The sequence below is a fragment of the Lagenorhynchus albirostris genome, chromosome 4 (assembly GCF_949774975.1).
Source record: "Lagenorhynchus albirostris chromosome 4, mLagAlb1.1, whole genome shotgun sequence".
NCBI classification, from domain to species: Eukaryota; Metazoa; Chordata; class Mammalia; order Artiodactyla; family Delphinidae; genus Lagenorhynchus; species Lagenorhynchus albirostris.
This window is the reverse complement of record NC_083098.1, coordinates 34,483,678-34,499,167: the sequence shown is the minus strand read 5'-3', so window position 1 is coordinate 34,499,167 and position 15,490 is coordinate 34,483,678. Positions and strand designations below refer to the sequence as shown.

The 15,490-nt window shown below is 42.2% G+C and overlaps 1 pseudogene; it reads left to right on the top strand.

Moving 5' to 3' along the window:
• The first annotated feature begins 267 nt into the window (after window positions 1-267).
• On the top strand, window positions 268-4,101 carry LOC132519057 (ataxin-2-like protein; annotated as a pseudogene).
• Window positions 4,102-15,490: the final 11,389 nt, after the last annotated feature.

Below are 15,490 nucleotides of genomic sequence, written 5' to 3'. Positions count from 1 at the left end.
CCAAGTACCAGAGACATGAGATTGTACAAGCACCGCACAGAAATTCTCATGTTGCCTGCTGGATGTGAAACTATGCCTCCTCCAGGCTGAGCATCTGCTTCCTTTGGGGTTTCTTAATTCGGAAGAAATCTATTGGTCCCTAGGTCATATGGTCATGTGCAAAAATTAAATTTCAACTTACATACATGTTTTGTTAGGGTGGTCAATAAAATGCTTTGAGTCATAATAATGTGTTATGGTGAGATAAAATTATCTGGAATTAAAGGAATGGAGCTCCCGACACCGTGGGGCTCGCCCCCGCCCACCAACGGCGGTGGGGCCCCAGCTTCCCAGTCCCCCTCGCTTCCCACAGTCTCCAGCAGGGGCCCAGCCCAGGCCTCCTCTTTCCCTCACTTCCCCCTAATTCCCCTTCCAGACGCTGCCCTCAAGTTGAAGCCTCAGCCACCACAACAGACCTCGAGCCCCAGCAGCCGCCCTCACGCAACAGGCCGTGGTCCGCTGGCCTCCCAAGAGCACCAGCCATCCTAACGGAGGCCTCCTGGGGGCCCCTGGCCTCCACCTTGGCTGCCCCAGGGCCTCCCGCGGCCGCTTCCCCCTGCCTGGGGCCTGCAGCTGATGCGGGGAGCAGGCTCCGCCGGAGCCAAGGGCATCTTGGCGCCGCAGCCACCGCCACCACAGCAGAAATATCAGGAGAGGTCAAGGCAGCGGCCATCAGCAGCGCCAGGGGACAAAGCACAGGAAAGGCACCCCACAGTCACTGGTGTTTGAGGGTGACAGCAATTCTAGAATGCTGCATTTCCTTACAACTGTTGTGGGCTCCACTTGTGATGTAAAGGTGAAGAATGGTACCACCTGTGGATGCTGAGCTCAAAGTTCAAACTGGCAGTAGACGCTGTGCACAGAAAGCATTGGAGCCAGCAGGTGGCCCTCGTCAGGAAGACATTGTGGACACCATGGTGTTTAAGTCAAGTGATGTCGTGCTTGTCTACTTCCAAAATGTTGACTTCAATTATGCTACTAAAGTTCACTGATTCAGCCATTGCCATGAACTCAAAAGTGAGTGGGGAGCACAAAGAGAAGATGCTTCAGTGCTGGGAGGGGGGCGACAGTAACAGCGATGACTATGACCTGGAGTCTGACATGTCCAATGGATGGGACCCCAATGAAATGTTCAAGTTCAATGAAGAGAACTACAGTGTAAAGACCTCCTATGACAGTAGTCTCTCTTCTTGTCCCTTAGAGAAGGACAACTCAGAAGAGTTTCATCAGCGGGAGCTGTGTGCAGCCCAGTTGACTTGAAAGACTAAATCGAGCCCCCAGTACTGCCTGCGGATCGCCATGGAGAATGATGAAGGGTGCACCGAGGAGGAGAACAGTGCAGTTCAGCAACGGGGTTCAGGAGGAGAGAGCCCCAGCTTGGCATCTAGAGAGGGAAAGTATATCCCTCTACCTCATCGAGTTCAGGAATGTCCCAGGGGAGGAGTTTGATGCAGTAGTACTCGTGCCGGCCGGCCTGGCCTTAGCTCTTTGCCACCTCTTGGCCTTCACCATCTTGACAATAGCAGCCCTAGCCCAGGTTCTGAGACACGCAGTATCAATGGAGGCCCCTCTCTCATGTCCCCTAAGGCACAGTGGCCTCTGAGAGGTACCAAGACTCTGTCTTCCCCCAGCAACAGGCCTTCTGGAGAAGCTTCTGTTCCACCTGCTCCTGCAGTGGGCCGGATGTACCCCCTGCACTCTCCCAAGTCAGCTGTCCCTGCCCCAGTCTCAGCTTCCTGTCCTGAGCCTCCTATCTGCTCAGCAGTACCGACCTCTTCAGCTTCCATCCCCATGATGTCATCAGTTGGGGATCCTGGAGTAGGCTCCATTTCCCCAGCTTCTCCAAAGATCTCACTGGCCCCCACAGATGTAAAAGAACTCCTGGCCAAGTAACCTGAGAGAACATTGCAGTTCCAGGAGCTGTCCTGGATAGCTAGGAAAGTCCCTGGCCTTCAGAACAAACAGAAACACTTTCAACTGGAAGAACTGAGAAAGTTTGGGACCCAGTTTAAGTTTCAGCCCAGTAGCTCCCCTGAGACCAGCCTGGATCCTTTCCCTCCCCAGATCCAAAAACAGGAGGCCAAAGGGAAGGAGAAGGAGGTCTTTTGGCTTCAGACTCCATGGGGGCTGTTTCTTCCTTTTAGAATCCATATCGCTTAAGGAGGACGAACTACCCCTGCTACCAGCAGGAGGCACCGAGGGGCGGGGTCAGCCCCTCTGCCTTGCCCAAGCCAAGGAGATGACAAGGATGAGGTCCCTGTTGCTGAACAAGTGAAGTCAACACTGAACCCTAAGACCAAGGAGTTCAATCTCACTAAGCCCCTGCTGTGTGTTAATAAATCAACCAGTACTCCACCTTCTCCTGGGCCCCGGACTCATTCAACTCCCTCCATCCCGGTGCTGACAGCAGGTCAGAGTGGGCTATAAAGCCCCCAGTACATTTCCTACATACCTCAGACACACATGGGACCAGCTGTTCAGGCACCTCAGGACAGAAATCCTGTGTCCAACTCAATGCCTGGACAGCAGGACAAGTACCAGGGAGCAAAAGGCTCCCTGCCCTCCCAGCACTCGGACAAATACCAGACAGCTTCAGCCCCTCTGATGATGCAGGCCACCGCCACCGCTTCTGCTCCACCTCTGGTGGCTGCCACACCTTATTCTTCCTACATTCCCTACAACCCACAGCAGTTCCCAGGCCAGCCCACCATGATGCAGCCCATAGCCCCCTACCCCTCACAGACAGTGTTTGCCCCCATGCTTCAAAGCAACCCATGCATGCTGACGTCAGGGAGCCATCCCCAGGCCATTGTGTCACCCTTCACCCCTCAGTACACTTCTGCAGAGCAGCCCACCCCCCAAGCCCTTTATGCCATGGTTCACCAGTCCTATCTGCACCATGCCATGTAGCTCCATGCGCACCAGCCACAACCAGCCACCATGCCTATTGGGAGCCAACTGCAGTCCCAGCATGTGGACCCTGGTCCCATCCAGCACCAGGTGGGGCAGGCCCTACACCTGGGCAGTGTATAGCCATAGCAGAGCCTGTACCACCCAGGGGTCCTGACAGGTACACCACCTTCTCTGCCACCCGGACCTTCTGCCCAGTCCCGTCAAAGCAGCTTCCCCCAACCAGCCGCTGTGTATTCCATTCATGCCCACCAGCAGCTGCCCCATGGTGTCACCAATATGGCCCATGTTACCCACGCCCATGTCCAAACTGGAATCACAACAGCCCAGCCTCCTCACCCTGGGGCTCCCCACCTGCCCCAGATGATGATGCTGCACCTACCCCAGAGCCATGGGGGCTCCCCTCAAGGTGCAATGCCCCACAGTGGGGTGTCTGCATTCTCAGCTTCCATACTCTCACCGTACCCCTACATCAGACACTCCCAAGGTGAGCAGCCTGGCCAGGTGCCTGGATGTCTGGGAGGAGCTGATGACAGGATTCTTGACTTCTCATTAGCTGGAGGAATTTGGCTGATGCACTGCAGGTAGGGCAGGATGCACGGGCTCTGGGTGGGGAGTGAGGGGTCTTGGAGGCAGGGCTGTTACACAGGGCGCCTGCCGACCTGCACCTGTCTGTGATGTAGGGTAAGCAGAAGCCACAGTCGCTGCCACCAGGGGCTTGCTCCTGGCTCTGTTCTTTGCTTCTTTCCATCCTCCCTCAGTTGTGATCCGGCAGCCCCCCTCCCCGCTGCCTCCTCAGCTCTCAGTGAACCCAGCTGTCTCCTGACTTAGCCAAGGTAAGGTCAGCACAGCAGACAACGTCAGGCTGGGATGTGGGGGGCTGAGCTGGGCACATGAGGAAGAGCTCTGGTTCACTGGGAAACGGCGATTGATCTGTGCCTCTGACAGCCCCATGAGACACCTTGAGGAGGCCGGTCCTATCAACACTCCCCCCCCACCCCACACTGGATGGCATTGGATGAAGGGACAGCTGCTTGGGTTCTAATGTGTCTGCTCTCTTCTCTTTCCCCTCCAACCAGTTCAATCTCATCCCTCCCAGCAGCTCCCATTCCACCCCCCATGGAACTGAAGATTGTCCTCGCTGTGACCTGAGACCTCCATGAGTGGAGGGAAGAGTGATCTATGTCTCTTCCCCCAGCAGCTCGGAGAAGTCCCAGCTCCCCAGCCCCTTATCTCCCCCTTGGGGAGCTGTGGAATTCCTGCCAAGTGCCTTGAATGGGAAGGGCTTCAAAGTGGGCAGGGCCAGGGTCCAGCAGGGGTGGGGGTTTCTGCTCTGCCCCTGCCCATCCCCACCCCATCTTGCTCTCCTATCCTCTCATCTATCCCCCCACTGGAGATGGAAGATCTTTTATTTTCTATTATTTATAACCACAGACTTGGGCCCCCTGTTCTTTCTTCCCCATTAACTTGAGTGATCTGTGTGAGAGACACAGGTGACCCACCAAGATGGTTGGACAAGGACTTTTACTTTTTATTACATAAAAATATTTTTTTAAATTAAAAAAAATATGAAATTTTAAACTAATGTGAGATGCCCTCACGGGCTGTGGAGGGAAATGGGCATCTGGGAAGGGTCAAAGCAGAACCTGGTGTACAACACATTCATGGTCTCATGTGTGACATCCCCACGGATGCTCAACAGTAATCTTATGAGAGATTTTAAGTGATGATAAAAATGCTGCATTACCAGGTGAATTCAGGGGCCAGGAAAATATTGGTGTCACCTCATTTGCACTCATAGCTGGCAAGGATTACATAAATGATTATCTACTTGAATACATTTCCTCCTTTTACTTTCAAGTCTCCAAGAAAAATCTTTGGTTGACTCGGTACATTATTTATCAGTAATTAAAGTTTAATATTTACAGTGTCTCCCCAAACTTGTGTTCTTTTAAAAATGTGACATAATTGTGGTGCTGCACTGTTCCATTTTCTAAGGGGTAGCTAATAAGTTTATAGTTCCTTCAGTTTAACAGGACACAAATTAGAAAGTGGGCCATACTTCTTGAATTTTTTCCTAGAATTGGTTCTTATAATGAATTTTGAATTGTCTGTTTCCTGGCAGAATTCACTTGGGTTTCCAAGGTATTTTCAAACCCAGCTTGTGGGACTTCAGCATGAGGGTCCCTATAAAGCCATCAAGTATGAGGGGAATGCTCAACTAATGACTAAGGTACATTCATGGGAGAGCTCTTTTCCTACTGGGGAGGAAAGCAGTTATCTCTTGGTCTTGGTTTTAGTCATCTTCATTGCTATAACAACCCAAAATGTTTCTACTCAATAACAATTTCCAAAGGCAAGAGAGAAAATGTGTTGCTAAGGAGACGGCTGACACACAGAGGAAGGAGGGATTTACAGCATCTGTGACCATGCAGCTATGGTTTCTCATGCCTCTAGCTCTTGGCCCACAGGGACTCACAAAAGCCTCTCCATGAGACTGCAGTGACACAAAGATACTGGTAGATCCCTCACGGTCCTCAGATCATATTTCATGCCAATTCATCTCAATCCAGGAGATTTGATATGTATCTTGAATAACTTCCTTAGTGGCAAACCCAGAAGGAACAAACAGAGAGCTCAGTTTTACAATTGTACATCATATGTGGGAGATCATTTAATCACAGTCATAATGTAGTTGAGAATGTGGAAGCAATAGTGTGGTCGAAAGTGGACTTAGCTAAGAACCTGAAGAGATGTATACTTGGTGTCACTGTACCCTGAAAAATCATGGTGGTCTTCCATATTCATCAAAACTCTTTTAAACAGAGCTCAAAAATATAAGTACTGATGTCTTCTCCTTTTTAAAAAATAATTGCACTTTAAATATCACTTAATTAACTTATCTTTTATTATTTCCATAATAAGGAAACCTAAAATTCTTAACAGCAATTGAAAACTGCAATGGTCTACCCACTAGCAAAGTCAAATTACACTGCAAAGGGAAAATTTGCCCAGGGTCTGCTCACCAGGTGAGAAATGTGAGAAAGAGGTAAAGAGAAGGTCTCTCAGGGGTGGAGAAGTTCAGGTGGAATGTTTACCTGAGGTGGCCACAAGTAGCAAATCTAAAAATCACAATCTTGAAGAGAAACTAAAGATCATAGGTAAGTTGTTCCAAGTTTTCAGATTAATGACAAAGGCAAAGCAAAAGAGGAAGACATTCACTGAGAGCAAGGATATCTACAGCGTACAATGCTGAGCTGAAACTGTGCGCAAGGAACAGCGATTGAGGAGCATACCCACATGTGTCTGGTTGTATTATACAGGCCAGGAGGGTGGCTGGCAGCACTGTGCACTGTCAGACAGGAATGAACAGTGAGCTGCTCTAACATTTAGCTTAAGTCATAGAGGAGTTCTTTCTTTTTATCATTTTTAGTAAATTTCTCTGTGAAAAAAATATCAATATACAGTAGGCAATAGGGTTCTGATTTGCTCAAAGGCGTATCAAACACCAAAGTCAATTAAAATTTCAGAACTCTATGATTAACCTATTCAGAGTAGAAAAAAATGTCCTTCAGTAATTGATACATTTTGCCGAGCCAGGTGTACCCCTCTTTATGTTATTTCAGGAGTAACATGAGTGTTTACCTCAATAAACTCATTCAGTGCATTCATAGTAAATTTAAGGAACACATTATAATTGTAAAAAATTTTCTCTGAGTTCAGTTTTACATTATACCAATATGTAGCATTACTATATATATTCAATAGAAATGTTTCTACCAAAATCCAAAATTTATTAGACTTTCATTAACTTCAAAGCCACTCATGGTATACCCTCCTTCCTGGAAGCTTTGGGTGTTAGAGGATCACTGTGCATTATTTGCTGTAAGAGGGACACTGAAATGCCTTCTGTACTGTTTCTGTACCAGCTCACAAATACAGTCTGGTTAAAAATTCTGTAATTACTAACTCTATGTGTCAACAAGTATGCCAAAAGCATTAGAATGAATCCTCTTTAAGGACCACTTTCTATGCTTATTAAACCTGGCAAAGTGCTGAACAAACAAAAAAATACAGACACATTTGAAAAAATAATTCAGTGAATAAACGAATGACGAGTATGCATTCAAAAAATACTTATGGGTTGCCTGATTGGTATACTCTAACTGTACCTTAGAAGTTGGGATTATGTTTGTAAACATAATATATGTAAAACTTGTGACAAATCTCTTCTAACACAAGGACTGAGGTCACTGTTTGAGTGTTTCAACTCAATCAACAAACCACTATAGGAAGCCTAATGTTCTTCAGTTAAATGCACCCTCAAGATACTGGTACAGGCTGAGGCGTACTCAATATGAAAAACTGCACATATTTAATCTGAAGATTATATAACAAAGCTATAAATTCCAAAAAGTCCCAGTTATCATTTAAAGTACTAGCACTCATTTATTCACGCATGGCCAATGTAGCACAGGTGGACAAGGGCAGCTTATCCTCCTCTGCCGGAGGCATGATTGCACCCTCTGTAGAGGCTATCTGCTCACCAGGAGTGACTTCATCTTTTACCCTGAAAGAAACAGGGCTCCCAGAAGTACCCCTGTGTCTTCACTTCATAACCACTATCACTGCCTTTTTCATGCTATGACCATCCTGTTGCTTCTCTCCCCAGCTCCTCTCCAGGCAGCCAGTGTGCTTCCCATTCAAGCCTTGAGGACCAAAACTGACCAGTACTACTTCCATGATTCCCCAATGATCCTTCCCTCCATATCCAGATTTGCAGGTTTTGTGCCACAACTAGACAAAAAAAAGAAGGGATTACAATAGTTATAAAGAGGGTCTTTTTAAAAAATTAAAGGGAAACAAAATGTGACATAGATTCTGGTTGGCTCATTAACAGCAACTTGGAAGTGACCCTATCCACAAGCAGAGCTGTGATGGCCTCTCTTTCAGACCTGAGATGTTAGGTCTACAAGCCCTTTATTTTATAGTTTGTATCACACTTTTAGCCCTTTAGCTTATCTTCAGTTTTATGTTCTATATTGAATATTTTTTACCTAGAAAACTTTAATTTGTCATATAATACCCAAGTCAAACATCATTTACTCATTGTTAAGTAAAGTTAGTTGATCCATCCCCAGTGCTTCCTCAGCTCTTAATATGTACTTCCATAACATGTGTTATCATGTGCCTCCATGACATGTGTTAGCATGTACTTCTATAACATGTATTAATAAGCTCACACACATGTGTTAACATGCACCTCCATGCTGTGTGTCAGCATGTGCCTCCGTAACATATGCTAAGATGTACTTCCATAACTGTGTTAGCCTCTACCCCATAATGCACTTTAATGTGTGCCTCTGTAACATGTGTTAACATGTACCTCCATAACACATGCTACCACGTACCTCTATAGTGTGTTAACACATACTTCCATAATGTGTTAACATGTACCTCCATAATATGCTAATGTGTACTCCTATGGTGTGTTAGCATGAACCTCCATAACATGTATTAATAAGTACCTTTGTAATGTGTGTTAAAATGTATACTTATATGTCTTAGTCCTTTTGGGCTACTGTAACAAAAATCCCATAGACTGGGCGATTTATAAACACCAGAAACTTATTTCTCACAGTCTGGTTGCTGGGAAGTCCAAGATCAAGGTGCCAGAAGATTTGGTGTCTGGCAAGGGCTCACTTCCTGGGTTATAAGTGTCCGTCTTTTTGGCTGTATCCTCACACTCTGGAAAGGATGAGGAAGCTCTTTGGGGTTTCTTTCATAAGGGCACTCATCCCATTAATGAGGGTTCCACCATCATGACCCAAGCCCCTCCCAAAGGGTTGGGTTTCAACATATGAATTGGGAGGGGGACCCATACATTCAGGCTATAGTTCTGCATGACATATGTTAGCATGTACCACTAGAAAGTGTTAATATACATCTCAATAATATGTATCAATATGTATTCTTGCTTCTAGGTAGGTGTACATGATTTAGTTCTTATAGACTGGCTGGTGGTTTCACTCTAACTGTACTTTATATCACTAAGAGAAAAGCTCCTATTTACCTTAAGCCATCAAGTCATACTACCTTAACTAATGCATGTCTCTTCCATGCATTAGTTGAGTAGCTAATATGCTTACAAACAAGACATGTAAGCCTTCATAAAGTTTACATTGTGGAGGATAGAAGTGTAATATATAAGTAGACAAACAAATAAACTAGTGGTGATAAGTCCTACAAAGGAAGCATACAAACTGTGACAGCAATTACTGCGGAACCTAACTTAGATGGGGCAGTCAGGGGAGACTTGAGGAGGAACATCTAGGCAGAGATCTGAAGGTCCAGAATGGGCTAGTTATTTCCTTCCTTTGTTTAAACTGCCCTGTATCAGCCACCACTGGCACAGTGTCTGGAACATAGTGGGTGTCCATAGATAAATCAAAGAAAACTTAGAACATTGACCTCATGTAAAAAATATCTTTGTGTAGTAAATGAACGAGTGCATAAATGATTTGTAAAATCTGTATTTGGTGAAAGCTCCCTTCAACTTAAAGTAATTACATGTAAATTGATCTAAATTAAACTTAGGTTAACATGCTATACTTTATTTTAGTCAAATTTGTATTTAATTAGGTAATTAACATGTTCTGATCATTTCACAACACTTTTATAGAATGCTGATTACAGTTCATAAATGAGCATTGTACTATGAATATTTAATATTTTGCTCATTACAAAGGGAATTCCACATTTTCTAAAATAATTTACAGTTACAAATTTCTTTCAATCATTTTTCTCTCATGGATTACTGCTATGTTTGGATACTATACCTTTACAATCTTTTCTTTAACATTCACGTCACTTAAAATCTCTCACATATAAAACACTAGCCATTTCTCAATTTTAAGCCACTTATTCCTGAAGGGATGCCCCTGCAACTGGTAAATTCCATTTCCTTTTGGATCTTAAAAGATAAGTAAGAATAGCAACACCTATGTTCTTCTGACAAGTCAAATGACCTGAAAATTGAATTCCTAATTAATATGCTCTGTTTAGACAATTACCATTATGTAAATGATCATTAGCATTATACCTGTGTTCAGAATTCATGATAAAAAATATCAAATTTTGGTCTTGTCTTGAAAAATTTATCTAGCAAGAAGAAGCAGAGGACACAAATAAATACAGAAAACAAACATACTTCTTACTCAAGCTTGAAATGAAGAATAATATCCTCTCTTTGTATTGATCCTTTTTATCATTATGTAGTGCCCTTCTTTATCTTTCTTTATAGTCTTTGTTTTAAAGTCTATTTCGTCTGATATGAGTATTGCGACCCCCACTTGTCATGAAATGAAGAATAAAATGAGCTGCTTGTTTCTCCAACTCTTTGAAGTGTTAGCCTTCCCACAAGAATTTAATTTTTTTCAATATGGACCACACAGATTAATCCTGGTCAAAAGAATTAACCAGCAATAGTATCAATTGTCAGGTCTGAGGGTAAGTTTCTTAGTGATAGCACTGGTCTTCTGCAGAAGCCACAGAGTGGCTGGTAGGAGCAGAGAGGAGTCAACATTACAACTTGATCTTAAGTATTTCTAACACTGTCCACCCAAGTGGACAAAACATAGTGATCAAATGTGTAAAAGCCAAGAGACCTGGAAATAAAATGTTTTGGCTTTTGTATGGCCAAAGTAATAGACAGACTAAGAAAAAAAATAGAGCAAAATCCAATTTAGTCAGTATACTATAAGGACTCACATATACTCTGACTTTCTTCTAATCACTTTTTTTACACATTTATGTTTGAGCATAGAATATGAGGATATTTGCTGGAGGAAAATTTATTGCTTTTTAGCCAAAAGGTCTGGAAACAGAAATGTGGAAGGAATTTGGAAGGAATTGGTAGGAATTGGGGAGTAAGTGAAAGCTAGAAGAAGTAGCCAAGGAAAATATCAGACAGAAGTTCTGTGTGTACCATTATTTTTTAAAAGCAATTTGCATAATTGAACCATAAATTCTGTTGAAAACAACTGCGTCAACAGTTATTAAAATCAATCTGGACCTTGAGTAAAAAGTACATTTTCTTGAAAACCAAAACCTCAATTTTCTTATTTGATTACTGTTTTTAATACTGTCAGTTATAGTGAGGTAAGAGAGCACTTTATTCTGCATATCTTTTGTTTAATGAAGATATTTATCATCATATCAGGTTTTTCTTTTATTTCTTTGGATCTAGAGAGAGTTTTGGATATTCAAATGGTGGTGACTTTGAAAATTTTTTCTTATAATAAGAGTATTAAATCTTTGGGGCTTATTATGAAATTTTCTCCTACGAATGCAATATAGCATGTGTAACAAACGGAATGTCACATTTGAGAAGGTTTTGAAATTTATTGCTGTCAGGGAGCTGGTTTAGAAGTTAGATTTTGTAATAAAAATGATAAGACAAAGCTTAAAAAAGTCTAAACTGCCCATTAAATTTTCAATGAAATGCAAGTATAGTGTGCTCATTGTTTGTATAAAGATGATTCCTTTAGAGAATTGTGTATGCTTCATGAATATTTGGCTTTTCTCCATTATTCACCTTCCTACCTAACTGGAATCATGCTCACATAATAAATTTTTTGTTACTTGTCAAATATGTCTTCTTGGTAAATTCTTTTTGTTAAGAATCTCTGTTCTTAGAGAAACATGTAAGAGCATTGGTAAGATACAATATTTCACCTTTCATTTTAATTCAGCCAGCAGCTTGAAATTTCTCCCCAAACAATTGAAATGCAGTCTTCCCAGCCCTCCTCAGGTTAGAGATGCTCAGTGTCAGTGTTTCGATAGCTCTCAGGCCTGGCAAATAGCTTGACTGTCTTCCCTGATCTTCCTTACAGTTGGGTGGGCTGTGTGACTACACTGTAGCCCATGGAACAAGAACAGAAGTGATCTGTGCCTCTTTCACACCTGGCCTATGAAACCTCCCAAGTTTTTCCCCCCTGCAGAGACTTTGGATGCCAAATGAAGATCATGGAGCACAAAATGGAAGGAGACTGAATCGTAACGCCTACTTTGAACTTCACGTATGGAGAAATAATCTTGTAGTGGATTGATGGATAAGATTTGAGGGTTTGCCTGTTACTGCAGTTAGTAGTACCTTAACTAATACATACATGTTTATAAAGAAATTTTACAAAACTGTGACTTGAAAGGAGCAGGAAGCCATAGATAGAGATGGACAAAAGATAAATCATAGAAAAAAAGTTAGAAAAAACAGTGAATGCATAGATGAATAAATAAATGAATACTAGATACTATTATTATTAAAATACATATACTATTTACTTTCAGGTCTCCAAAGCCAACTTTTGATCCCTGGATTAAAGCATGAGGAGACACCAAACCGCTGGGTGTCTCACCTTCTGCCTTGGTGAGAGCTGTGGACAGGAGGGCTGCGCCAGGGGAGGAGAGGAGGAAGCTCTCAAGACACACAAACTCCAAAACCTGGAGGAACTTGGCAGGAAAGAGACACTGAATTAGTGTTTAACACTGTTATTGGAGTTCTCATCTCACCAACAGAGAGAATGTAACATTGGATATTTTGACCACATATCCAATAAAGTAGGGAAAAAACATTTTAATATCTGTAGGTCTTGATTACTACTTTAATTTAACAGAAGATGATTCCCCCACTTTACTATTCATATAAATGTTATGTGATAAAAAAAATCAAGTGTCTTATGGTCAAATAGCTGTGGGAAAAGTTGACAATATTCAGTTTCCCAAATTTATCTGATCGTAGACCTCTTTGATTGTGGAGAACCTCACAGTGTACAGGTAATAGGAGAAAAAAAAGCAAAGAACATGAAAGCACATGACGGAAAGGTGCAGGCACGTGCCATCCTGGTCTTGCCAGCAAGTTGATACTTTTAATATTATTTATACTATAGACTGTATGGAATTTCACCCAACTTTGTTTATTATTCTGGTGTTCTCTGATTTTGTATTACAAGATAGCTAGTCATGCCAGTCAAAAGACTTTTCTTTTCATTGGGATCTTAGTTCCAAACCATGTTTCAATATTTCCAGGATGAATTAAAGAAGAAACCACAGTAACCAAAGTGCCTCATATAAATGTAATTGGTTAATTGAAGCAAGTATATTGATCCATGTACAGTGTTCCATAGCTCTGCTCTCAGCATTTTGGGCCCTAGTACCCAAGATGACTTTTATAACTATAATAATCAGCTTTGTAGCTATTTCTTTGGCATCAGCTTCTTCTCTTCCATGTCTATCCTAATATATGTCACTGTATAAATTATTATTTGATTGACATTTGGGCTGCTTACAGAACAATCCAAATTGGATACCAACAGTCTGGGAAATAACCTTGGGCAACAGAGAAGAGCTAAAAAGCAATTTCCTTGGTCTCCTACTGCAGCAGTGGAGAATCTGTTGCTGCCTCATGCCGGAAACAAATTTGAGAAATGAAGGGGCTGCGGAAGCGTAACCTATTAAGTTAATATCCTTGACTTTTCATACTCCCATCTGATGACTGGAGGGCTCTGCAGGCACAAAAGCAGCATCAACATTTCTACTTAAAATGTGGGTGGGGTGGAGAAATCAACTGCAGAAAACAAACACAACAAAGACTATTTGGTCGACAGGACACCACTCCATGAAAATCATACCAGAATTCTTCAAAGAAGACAGCAGTATGTCCATTTTAATGTATACATAGTCCTTAAGTTGAAAAATAAAGCAAATCTCTTCTTTGGCTGACTTCCTTACCTTGTGAAAGAGAAAGTAAAATAAATAATGTGCCTACAGAGTCTGCCTGAGGAAATATATTTATATTCTTTTGGTCTTATTTCTGAGTTTTTCAAGTAGAATTATTCTTTCCCCCATGTAGTATTTTTTTGAAGTGGCACTCTCCTGTTTAAAGAGTTGTTTTTCTTGGCCTCTGTGACCTGAAATTGTACTGTTTGGGTGTAGTTCACTTTAAAATGCTCTGTTGAGTAAGGAATAGAAAAGCACGAACACAGGGATATAACACAGCCATTATTTTGTAATAACTTTAAATAGGGTATACTCTACAAAAATATTGATTGAACCACAAAAAAGAGAAAAGAATGAAAAAACAAGGAGCATTATGCATAGATTTGTCTGCACTGTTTCATTTTGATAGATTCTGTCATCTTTATTTATATCCAATTTTTGAATGCTGCAGAACAAAGGCACTTCACATATGAAAATATTTCACAGTCAGAATCTCTTTAAAAAAAAATTTTTTTTTCTTTTTTTTTTGTGGTACGCGGGCCTCTCACTGTTGTGGCCTCTCCCGTTGCGGAGCACAGGCTCTGGATGCGCAGGCTCAGCGGCCATGGCTCACGGGCCCATCCGCTCCACGGCATGTGGGATCCTCCGAGACCGGGGCACGAACCCGTGTCCCCTGCATCGGCAGGCGGACTCTCAACCACTGTGCCACCAGGGAAGCCCTAAAATGTTTTATTTTAAAATTTATTTGTTATTTTTTTTAACTGAAGTGTAGTTGATTTACAATACTATATTAGTTTCAGGTATACAACATAGTGATTCAATGTTTTTATAGATTATAAATAACTTCCATTTGAAGTTATTACAAAATAATAGCTGTATTTCCCTGTGCTGTACAATAGATCCTTGTTGCTTATCTATTTTATACATAGTAGTTTGTATTGGGTTGACCAAAAAGTTCATTCGGGGTTTTCCGTGAAATGTTAAAACCAATATCTCTTAATCCCATATCCCTGTCCTGCCCCTCCCCCTTCCTTCTCTCCACAGGTATCCACTAGTTTGTTGAGTCTGTTTCTGTTTCATTTTATATATATTCCTCTGTTTTATTTTGTAGATTCTCTTAATATTACTGTTTAAAATGGGTCTTTTAATAACCATGGAACATTGGGTTTGATGTCCCCATTACCAGCAGAGAGAATGGGACCCCACTTCATATAGCATCAGAGATCCAGCCCTTCCAAGGAATTTTTCTTCAGGGACAGATTCATGACTTTGGTTACCTTGGTTCATAACTACCAGATGTAAAAAAATGTCACTAGATAAACTTTATTATTTACATATTACAAATAAGAAAACACATTCAAAAAGTTGGGTTTTAAATTCAGATCTCTAGCTCCAAATCCATGTTCATTGCCATCAAAATACCTCATATAAATGAAACTGGTTAACTGACACAGCCAAATTAATCCATATGCAATCTACACAGCTCTGCCCTCAGCATTTTTGGCCCTATGTGTCCAAGATGACTTTTAGGATGAAGAGCAGAGTTGCTATCCTTGTACTGATTTTTACTCTCTCCTACTTTGATGATATCACTGTTCTGTTGAAACGATCCTGCTTGAATCATCTGTTACTTCAAGTCACCTCTGCTTTGATGATTTCTCAAGTATCTGCATGCTACTTTTGTGAAACTTGTAGATTCTAAAGACCTTCACTCCCTCCTTTCCCCCTCTGTCACTCTTCATCTCGTCTTTCTTTCTTTCCTCCC